Below are 11,531 nucleotides of genomic sequence, written 5' to 3'. Positions count from 1 at the left end.
GACATTATCATTCCCCAATCCTCGAACCACCCACAAGCACAAAAGCAAGCAGCACTTTGACACATGCTGCATAGACTGAGCACAGTACCACTCACCAAAGAAAGCTACCAAAAGAACGGGAAATAATAATGCAGATAGCACAAAATAATGGTTACAATAATAACACAGTCACATAGCTAAACAAAAAAATTTAAAGTAAAATAAAACCAGAAACCTCCAAATTACAGACAACAACACAACAGAACCAAATACAGACACACAGTCCCATAACAACTACACAGGATAAGCAGAAAAAGATGAAAGAAAACACAAGATGGCACACAATGACATACAAACACAAACTCACCCATAAAGTCACTAACATTTTCAAAAGACAGGGAATCAACATAACATACACAACAGACAATTCTATACAAAAATACACCCCAACTGACAAAAAAACAGAGACATATACCAGAAAGCAGGTATATATCAGCTACAGTGTAACACTTGTGAAGGCACATACATAGGGCAAACAGGGAGAACATTTGATGTCAGATACAAGGAACACATGAAAGCCGGGAAAAATGGACGAACCACTCCATATTTGCAGAACACCTAAGAGAAAATGACCACAAACCCACCATTAGAGAAGATGACATCAAAGTAATTAGAAACAACAATAAAAAAACACCTCCTGATCACGCAAGAAAATTACCACATACATAAAACCAAAGCAGAGGGGAAAATCCTGTTGAATGAGCAAGTACACATGCCAAGCAATTCATTATTTACACTAAGAAACTAAATAATAGAATAACGATCGCAAAAAGTGTCAATATAATAATATTGTTCAATGTAATAATAATACACTCCTGGAAATTGAAATAAGAACACCGTGAATTCATTGTCCCAGGAAGGGGAAACTTTATTGACACATTCCTGGGGTCAGATACATCACATGATCACACTGACAGAACCACAGGCACATAGACACAGGCAACAGAGCATGCACAATGTCGGCACTAGTACAGTGTATATCCACCTTTCGCAGCAATGCAGGCTGCTATTCTCCCATGGAGACGATCGTAGAGATGCTGGATGTAGTCCTGTGGAACGGTTGCCATGCCATTTCCACCTGGCGCCTCAGTTGGACCAGCGTTCGTGCTGGACGTACAGACCGCGTGAGACGACGCTTCATCCAGTCCCAAACATGCTCAATGGGGGACAAATCTGGAGATCTTGCTGGCCAGGGTAGTTGACTTACACCTTCTAGAGCACGTTGGGTGGCACGGGATACATGCGGACGTGTATTGTCCAGTTGGAACAGCAAGTTCCCTTGCCGGTCTAGGAATGGTAGAACGATGGGTTCCTACGGTCTTGGCGTGAATCCGTGCGTCGCTGAGGTCCGGTCCCAGGTCGACGGGCACGTGCACCTTCCGCCGACCACTGGCGGCAACATCGATGTACTGTGGAGACCTCACGCCCCACGTGTTGATCAATTCGGCGGTACCTCCACCCGGCCTCCCGCATGCCCACTATACGCCCTCGCTCAAAGTCCGTCAGCTGCACATACGGTTCACGTTCACACTGTCGCGGCATGCTACCAGTGTTAAAGACTGCGATGGAGCTCCGTATGCCACGGCAAACTGGCTGACACTGACGGCGGCGGTGCAGAAATGCTGCGCAGCTAGCGCCATTCGACGGCCAACACCGCGGTTCCTGGTGTGTCCGCTGTGCCGAGCGTGTGATCATTGCTTCTACAGCCCTCTCGCAGTGTCTGGAGCAAGTATGGTGGGTCTGACACACCGGTGTCAATGTGTTCTTTTTTCCATTTCCAGGAGTGTAGAGCCCAACATCTTTACACTCACTCATCCATGAACCCTTCCACAGAATATTGAAACTAAAAGTCAAAACAGCTGTCACCAAGGTTTTCATTCACTCGCAAACAGCTAGTACACCAGCCAACCTCAGAAAAAAAAATTGCTCCATCCCCCCATCTCTCTCTCTCTCACCCAAATACACACAAGGTACAAACATCATAAATAAAAGTTAGTAACGAACATATACGTCGTTAGGTTGGCAACAAATAGGTAAACATACCAAAGAAGGTTAAACACGTAATGGAGTCACAATATTTACGAAATAGTTGTAGTACGAAGAAATAGTTGTATCGAGTGACAAAAAAACAATAGTCAACCACACAAAAGAGTGGGAAACTATGCGAACAGTGTGTGGAAGGCGAGAAGACAAAGATGTGATTATATGACAGTGATGAAAATGGTAGTGCGAGCTCCAGACCAGATGTGAGGAAACGCAGATCAGCAAATCGTATGTAATTACTTTTTTTACAAAAAAATCGCGAAGTGAACTGTTAAATAATCTATTACTAACGAAACTGTATCGTTGTCGATCCCACTGATGATGCCTTAGTAAAGGAGATGGCGAAACGCGTATGGGATAAATGAAGTAACTGTTGTTGTTGTGGTCTTCAGTCCTGAGACTGGTTTGATGCAGCTCTCCATGCTACTCTATCCAGTGCAAACTTCTTCATCTCCCAGAACCCACTGCAACCCACATCCTTGTGAATGTGCTTAGTGTAGTCATCTCTTGGTCTCTCTCTACGATTTTTACCCTCTACGCTACCCTCCAATACTAAATTTGTGATCCCTTGATGCCTCAGAACATGTCCTACCGACATGTTGTGCCACAAACGTCTCTTCTCCCCAATCCTATTCAATACTTCCTCATTAGTTATATGATCTACCCATCTAATCGTCATCATTCTTCTGTAGCACCACATTTCGAAAGCTTATATTCTCTTCTTGTCCAAACTATTTATCGTCCATGTTTCACTTCCATACATGGCTACACTCCATACAAATACTTTCAGAAATGACTTCCTGACACTTAAATCTATACTCCATGTTAACAAATTTCTCTTCTTCAGAAACGCTTTCCTTGCCATTGCCAGTCTACATTTTATATCCTCTCTACTTGGACCATCATCAGTTATTTTGCTCCCCAAATAACAAAACTCCTTTACTACATAAAGTGTCTCATTTCCTAATCTAATTCCCTCAGCATCAATCGACTTAATTCGACTACATTCCATTATTCTCATTTTGCTTTTGTTGACGTTCATCTTATATCCTCCTTTCAAGACACTATCCATTCCGTTCAACTGCTCTTCCGAGTCCTTTGCTGTCTCTGGCAGAATTACGATGTCATCGGCCAACCCCCAAAGTTTTTATTACTTCTCCATGGATTTTAATACCTACTCCAAATTTTTCTTTTGTTTCCTTTACTGCTTGCTCAATATACAGATTGAATAACATCGGGGATAGACTACAACCCTGTCTTACTCCCTTCCAAACCACTGCTTCTCTTTCATGTCCCTCGACCCTTATAACTGCCATCTGGTTTCTGTACAAATTGTAAATAGCCTTTCGCTCCTTATATTTTACCCCTGCCACCTTCAGAATTTGAAAGAGAGTATTCCAGTCAACATTGTCAAAAGATTTCTCTAAGTCTACAAATGCTAGAAAAGTAGGTTTGCCCTTCCTTAATCTAGCTTCTAAGATAAGTCGTAGGGTCAGTATTGCCTCACATGTTCCAACATTTCTACGGAACCCAAACTGATCTTCCCCGAGGTAGGCTTCTACTAGTTTTTCCATTCATGTGTAAAGAATTCGTGTTGGTATTTTGAAGTTGTGACTTATTAAACTGATAGTTCGGTAATTTTCACATCTGTCAACACATGCTTTCTTTGGGATTGGAATTATTATATTCTTCTTGAAGTCTGAGGGTATTTCACCTGTCTCATACATCTTGCTCACCAGATGGTAGAGTTTTGTCAGGACTGGCTCTCCCAAGGTCGTCAGTAGTTCTAACGGAATGTTATCTATTCTGGGGGCCTTGTTTCGACTCAGGTCTTTCAGTGCTCTGTCAAACTCTTCACGCAGTATCGTATCTCCCATTTAGTCTTCATCTACATCCTCTTCCATTTCCATAATATTGTCCTCAAGTTCATCGCCCTTGTATAGACCCTCTATATACTCCTTCCACCTTTCTGCTTTCCCTTCTTTGTTTTTAAACTGGGTTTCCATCTGAGGTCTGGATGTTCACACAAGTGGTTCTCTTATCTCCAAAAGTCTCTTTAATTTTCCTGTAGGCAGTATCTATCTTACCACTAGTGAGATAAGCCTCTACATCCTTACATTTGTCCTCAAGCCATCCATTCTTAGCCATTTTGCTCTTCCTGGCGATCTCATTTTTGAGACGTCTGTATTCCTTTTTGGCTGCTTCATTTACTGCATTTTTATATTTTCTCCTTTCATCAATTAAATTCAATATTTCTTCAGTTACCCAAGGATTTCAGCAAGCCCTCGTCTTTTTACCTAATTGCTGCCTTCGCTACTTTATCCCTAAAAGCTATCCATTCTTCTTCTACTGTATTTCTTTCCCCCATTCCTGTCAATTGCTCCCTTATGCTCTCCCTGAAACTCTGTACAACCTCTGGTTCTTTTAGTTTATCCATGTCCCATCTCCTTAAATTCCCACGTTTTTGCAGTTTCTTCAGTTTTAATCTACAGATCATAACCAATACATTGTGGTCAGAGTCCACATCTGCCCCTGGAAATGTCTTACAATTTAAAACCTGGTTCCGAAATCTCTGTCTTACCATTATATAATCTATCTGATACCTTTTAGTATCTCCAGGCTTCTTCCATGTATACAGCCTTCTTTTATGATTCTTGAACCAAGTGTTACCTATGATTAAGTTGTGCTCTGTGCAAAATTCTACCAGGCGGCTTCCTCTTTCATTTCTTTGCCCAGTCCATATTCACCTACTACGTTTCGCTCTCTTCCTTTTCGTACTACCGAATTCCAGTCACCCATGACTATTAAATTTTCATCTCCCTTCACTATCTGAATAATTTCTTTTATTTGATCATACATTTCTTCAATTTCTTCGTCATCTGAAGAGCTAGTTGGCATATAAACTTGTACTACTGTAGTTAGTGTGGGCTTCGTATCTATCTTAGCCACAATAATACGTTCACTATGCTGTTTACCCGCATTCCTATTTTCCTATTCATTATTAAACCTACTCCTGCATTACCCCTATTCGATTTTGTGTTTATAACCCTGTAGTCACCAGACCAGAAGTCTTGTTCCTCCTGCAACCGAACTGTATCTAACTTTAACCTATCCATTTCCCTTTTTAAATTTTCTAACCTACCTGCCCGATTAAGGGATCTGACATTCCACGCTCCAATCCGTAGAACGCCAGTTTTCTTTCTCCTGATAATGACGTCCTCTTGAGTAGTCTCCGCCCGGAGATCCGAATGGGGGACTATTTTACCTCCGGAATATTTTACCCAAGAGGACGCCATCATCATTTAACCATACAGTAAAGCTGGATGCCCTCGGGAGAAATTACGGCCTTAGGTTCCCCTTGCTTTCAGCCGTTCGCAGTACCAGCACAGCAAGGCCGTTTTGGTTATTGTTACAAGGCCAGATCAGTCAATCATCCAGACTGTTGCCCCTGCAACTACTGAAAAGGCGGCTGCCCCTCTGCAGGAACTAAAGTAACTAGCAGCACGAAAAGGCAGTTTTATCTGCAAAACAAGCATTAATAAGAATAGTTCTCGCTGTAGGACTTTGCAGATGGCAGCTCAAGAGACTCACTGAGGGAAGTGAACGACTACAACAAAGAGCATATGTTCGTTGTTTTTAACGCAACATAGTGACACAACTTCATAGATACGGACCCGTCAGAAATAAGCAGCAAAGATACGTATAGCAAATGTGCACATAAAACAATCAACAAGATCTTTAACAAGATCGTGGCGGCCGTCGCCACACTCTTCACACAGCTCTTGACTGCTCGACCTGGGCAGTACTGGGCCGCCATACAAACAGCGTTCACCACACTGTTTACACCTATACATGGATAACACGCCATACCCCGAACCCATCGCAAACAACCGAACACTAACACGGATCCTGTTCTGGAATGCTGACGAGATCAACCACAAAAGGGCGGAATTGGCCGCGCTCATCGAGAGTAAGGGTATCCTTATCGCACTATAGAGCGAAAATATGTTCCAACCACGCAACCAACTAAACTTCACTGGCTACTGCGTCTATCGCACCGACCGACCGGACGGCTCTGGTCACGGCGGAGCAGCCACCATCATACACAAAGACATAGAAAACACAAACATAGTACTCCCTGAACTGGAAAAACTAGAGGCAACAGCCGTCAGGGTCAAGTTCAACGGAGACTACACAACACTGGTGTCAGTATACAACAGCCCTAAAAACATTATAACACGCGACATCAGCACAATACTCAACGTATCACCGCGCATAATAGCCGCTGGAGATCTTAACGCAAAACACTTGGACTGGAACTCACGAATACGGAACTCCAACGGCAAGAAACTATACGAACACGCACGAACCGACGCACATTCCCTACCGGAGAGGACACAGGCCAGTCGTGTTAGACATGGCCCTCATCAAGGGCATAACAACGACACTCAACGTTGCCGTTGAAAACGATCTGCCCTCAAATCACCAACCCATTATACTGTACATTGAACAAACACTGCAGCACATGGAACAACGCAGGATGTTATACTACAGGCGCGCGAATTCTACCCAGTTCAAGGAAACGCTTGACAGTCGCATCCCACCCACCCACGCGATTAACGAGACAGCCCAAATTGATGAGGCAGTGGAAGCCCTCATCGGCGCCGTCCAGGACGCAATAGCCGACACCATACCAATCCGCACGCCACAACAACGCAGTGCAGCCCTGCCCCAGGAAATCCTGGGCCTAATCTCAATGAGGAACCGCCTCAGGAGACATTGGCAGCGTACCAGGCGCCAGCACTCCAAACAGCACATTAACAGGCTCCAGGATATAATCCGGGAAAAAGTACAAACATTCAAGACACAACAGTGGGACCAGAAACTCGAAGGGCTGGACACCACTCGACCTGGCGTGTGGCGGCTAGCCCGACACTTCACCAGGAAGAAACTGTACACTCCCACGTTACAAGGGCCCGACGGACCAGCATATTCTGCGGAAGAAAAAGCAAAACTGATGGCCCTCACACTCGCAGAGTCATTCACATCGAACCTGGATCCCTCAGACTCAGCGTTCACACTTGCTACGGACCAGGAAGTCACACGCATCTTGGCCCAACCAGCGCGCAACAACATTCGACAAGCTAGTACAGCAGAATTCAAATGGGCCACATGTGCACCACCGCTAGGAAGGCCCTGGTCACGATGGCATTCAAAACCGTGTCCTCCAGGAGTTCACGGACAAAGCTGTAGACTACCTGACACACATCACGAATGCCATACTCAAGCACCAACACTTCCCCGCCTTTTGGAAGACGGCCAAGGTCCTGATGTTCAGGAAGCCGGGGAAAGACCACTCCCTCCCACAAAATTACCTATCCATCAGTCTGCTGAGCGCGCTCAGCAAGATCGTTGAGAAGGTAATACTAAAACGACTCACCAGGCACTGCATCACAAACGACACCTTGAGACCGGAGCAATTCGGTTTCAGGAATCACCACTCAACAACACAACAACTCCTCCGCGTCGTTGAATACATAACATACGGATACAACACAAACAAGGCAACTGGGGTGCTGTAATTTACCGTCAGGTGGCAGTTGACGCTAAATAACGATAACTGTGAGATGATCCACATGAGTTCCAAAAGAAATCCGTTGGAATTCGATTACTCGATAAATAGTACAATTCTCAAGGCTGTCAATTCAACTAAGAACCTGGGTGTTAAAATTACGAACAACTTCAGTTGGAAGGACCACATAGATAATATTGTCGGGAAGGCGAGCCAAAGGTTGCGTTTCGTTGGCAGGACACTTAGAAGATACAACAAGTCCACTAAAGAGACAGCTTACACTGCACTCGTTCGTCCTCTGTTAGAATATTGCTGCGCGGTGTGGGATCCTTACCAGGTGGGATTGACGGAGGACATCGAAAGGGTGCAAAAAAGGGCAGCTCGTTTTGTACTATCGAGTTATAGGGGAGAGAGTGTGGCAGATATGATACACGAGTTGGGATGGAAGTCATTACAGCATAGACGTTTTTCGTCGCGGCGAGACCTTTTTACGAAATTTCAGTCACCAACTTTCTCTTCCGAATGCGAAAATATTTTGTTGAGCCCAACCTACATAGGTAGGAATGATCATCAAAATAAAATAAGAGAAATCAGAGCTCGAACAGAAAGGTTTAGGTGTTCGTTTTTCCCGCTCGCTGTTCGGGAGTGGAATTGTAGAGAGATAGTATGATTGTGGTTCGATGAACCCTCTGCCAAGCACTTAAATGTGAATTGCAGAGTAGTCATGTAGATGTAGATGTAGATGTAGACGTTCCCGGACATCGAAAAGGCTTTCGACTGTCTATGGCACAACGGCCTAATACGCAAATTTAGCGACGCAGGGTTCCCCGACGGGCTCGTACGTCTCATACACTCATATCTCACGGACAGGAGTTTCAACACTGACGTGCAGGGAAAACAGTCAACACGACACGGTATACAAGCGGGAGTACTCCAGGGAAGCATCGTAGGGCCCCTACTGTTTAACCTCTACATAAACGACCTCCCAGCTACACATAACACGACGGTAGCAATCTACGCGGATGACACTGCCATCCTCGCACAAGATTGGAAACCGTTCAACATTAACTCACGACTACAGACTGCACTCAGAACGGCGGAGCCTTGGCTGGTGAAATGGCATGTTAGAGTAAACGCCGACAAGTGCGAGGCCGTTCTGTTCACTAGAAGATCGAAGCAAGTGCGCAAACATCAGCACTGTAACCCAATAACACTACACACGCACCCAATACGTTTCCGCGAGAAGGTCAAATACCTAGGTGTCTGGCTGGACAGGAAACTACTCTGGGGGGACCACATTCAACACGAGACCAACAAAGATAACGCGAGGCTCAAACAACTCTACCCTATGCTTAACAGGCGTAGCACACTGAACAGGAGGGTGTCTAGGTCCATGTATATGACACTTATTAGACCCCTGATGACGTAGGCAGCCCCTGTATGGGGATACGCTGCGCCAACTCGCCTGCACCGTCTGCAGCTCATACAGAACAAAGTACTAAAAATCATAAGCAACGCTCCGCGCTACACACGCATCGCGGACCTTCACCGGGAATACCGGCTAGAAATTACCTTGCAGGTTTTCCAAAAACTCTCCACACGACTGTACAATAACACGAGTCACTCGCGCAACCCGTTTATCCTTTCTCTGAGTAACTACGACCACAACCATAGATGCAAGCATAACAGACCAAAGACATTACTGGCTAGGAACAAAACATCTATGGTCCATAGAACGCTAACACGACAATACTGGCGAGCCCCTGCAACACAGTTATTACTGGAAACCCGGATGAGCGACAAGCCGAAAAACAGGCAACCGCAGGGAAACCGTACTGTACACAGCACGAAAACAGCCACACACACCCCCTACACCGTCTGTGAGCCGATCTATGACCGATCGCCCACTAATCTACAACGACCTTGAACTGTTGTAGGGACGCAGCAAGCGCCGCAACAAGCTCCAACAACGACAAAGGTAACGATGCACGATACCTCGAACTAACAACCACACCTTGCATGCAATGTGGCACCTAGCAAGCCGCTACTGCTCTTACTACCCGTCCTTCTGTCGCAGAGGTTTTCTTCCCTTGGCTCTTGCCTTGGCGCTTTTTCTCCTCTGCCCTTACAACCGCTACCCTTCAATCGTTTTCGACCACTTCTATCTCCTGATGGACCATGTTAATGAGTTATCTTACCCAAACGCATGGACAACATCACAGCCCGCATCCTGTGACGCCTGATTCCAAAACTAACATGTTTACGGATGTGACAGAAGAACTTTTGGTTTGGTCACCACGTTGGTGTGGGCGTGGAGGGGCCCCATCCTTTATCATCTGGCTTATTTTGATAGAAAGCAGTAACCAGACTGAAAATTATTAAGATGTACTTGTGTGATATTATAGTTAGTACAAGAATAAATGAGGAAAACATATAAAGTGAAGTCATGTCAGTGAAACCGATCGATCTGTCGTTGGGCACACTGTACGAGGAGCTGGTCCCTGTGCTGTGTTTTCCACTGAACCTTCGTTTCGAAATCAATTGACCCTATGAGTTGGCTGCTGCACGTCTTCCAGGTAGTGTTAGACTTCGTATTGTGCCCTGTACTGTTGAACATATTTTTGGAAAAAAAAAAAGAAATAAACATTCCTTCTATCAATTTTGGTTTATGTAATGTCCCACAGCTCGTATATAAGTAAAGTGGTATTTGTGTACTCTCAAGAGCTGCTGATAAATAAGCCTTTATTCATTACAAATTTAGATCGAAACAGTGATCAACAGACAACATTAAATTATTGTAGCCACTCACACGGTTACATTATTAAAAAAAAAGCAATCGCAAATTACCTTCGGCAAAACTAAAATTAACCGAAACAGATGAATAATCTTAATACACCGTTCGTTTTCATGATCCCTACTGATGTGTGGAGGTAACCATTAAATATATTTTCAGATATACTAGTTTTAGTTCAATTTTTTTCAGTTCCTTAGAGGATATGTTGTACAGTTCGATTCTGTGATAGAGATTAATTTCTTTAGTATTTTGTTTCCCTTTCCTATGGATGTATAAGTTAAATCTGCCTGTTGTTTCGTGGGTATGAACAAGTTTGTTCGTGCAAATAACGTACTGGTAGATGTGGCCTAAAAGCGGAGCTATGGTCCCCAACTCAAAAAAGAAAATTAATATCTCACCGTTTTTATTTATTATTGTTACCGTATAATTTTTCGATTAAGTATTGCAATAATACTCTATGGACTAAATCCCCAATATTTGATATCATATCCAATGGCAAGTGTACACTAGAGTAGTAAGTAGCTGCGAGGCATTCACTGTTACACATTGACAAGACTGTTATTTCTTTGCACTGCCTACTAGACTTGAAACAACTTTCGAAGAAGAGATTGGCTGAAGCCGCAGTGGGTCATGGAAACATCTCGATGGTGAAAGTCAAAATTTGTATCAGACTGGGACTCGTACCCGGTTCTCCTGCTTAACAGGAACGTTTGCCTTCGGTGATCCGGAAACATGCTTCCCATGTGACCCAAATCCTCCAACTGTCACACACTAGTAGTGTTTACTGTCCGTCCACCTACTTGCTCGCAGCGAGACCAGCATTCCCGCAAGGGGCTCACACCCATTGGGCAACCTCTCTGCCTATACACCTGTAAAGTCATATGGTGACAAGTACTACTGGAGTTTTTTTAGATTATAGCTCACTCAAATGCACTGAAGACAGCTATTTATAAATGAAATCTGGTACTGCAAGAGTAATAAACAACCATTGGGATTGCTACTGAATGTCGTCTTCCTGTCCTTCCTTATAAACCGAGCGTGGTGGCTTAGTGGTTAGCACACTGGACCCGCATCCGGGAGGAC

The sequence above is a fragment of the Schistocerca gregaria genome, chromosome 8 (genome assembly GCF_023897955.1).
Source record: "Schistocerca gregaria isolate iqSchGreg1 chromosome 8, iqSchGreg1.2, whole genome shotgun sequence".
In the NCBI taxonomy this organism is placed as follows: Eukaryota; Metazoa; Arthropoda; class Insecta; order Orthoptera; family Acrididae; genus Schistocerca; species Schistocerca gregaria.
Note: the sequence above shows the minus strand (reverse complement) of the source record.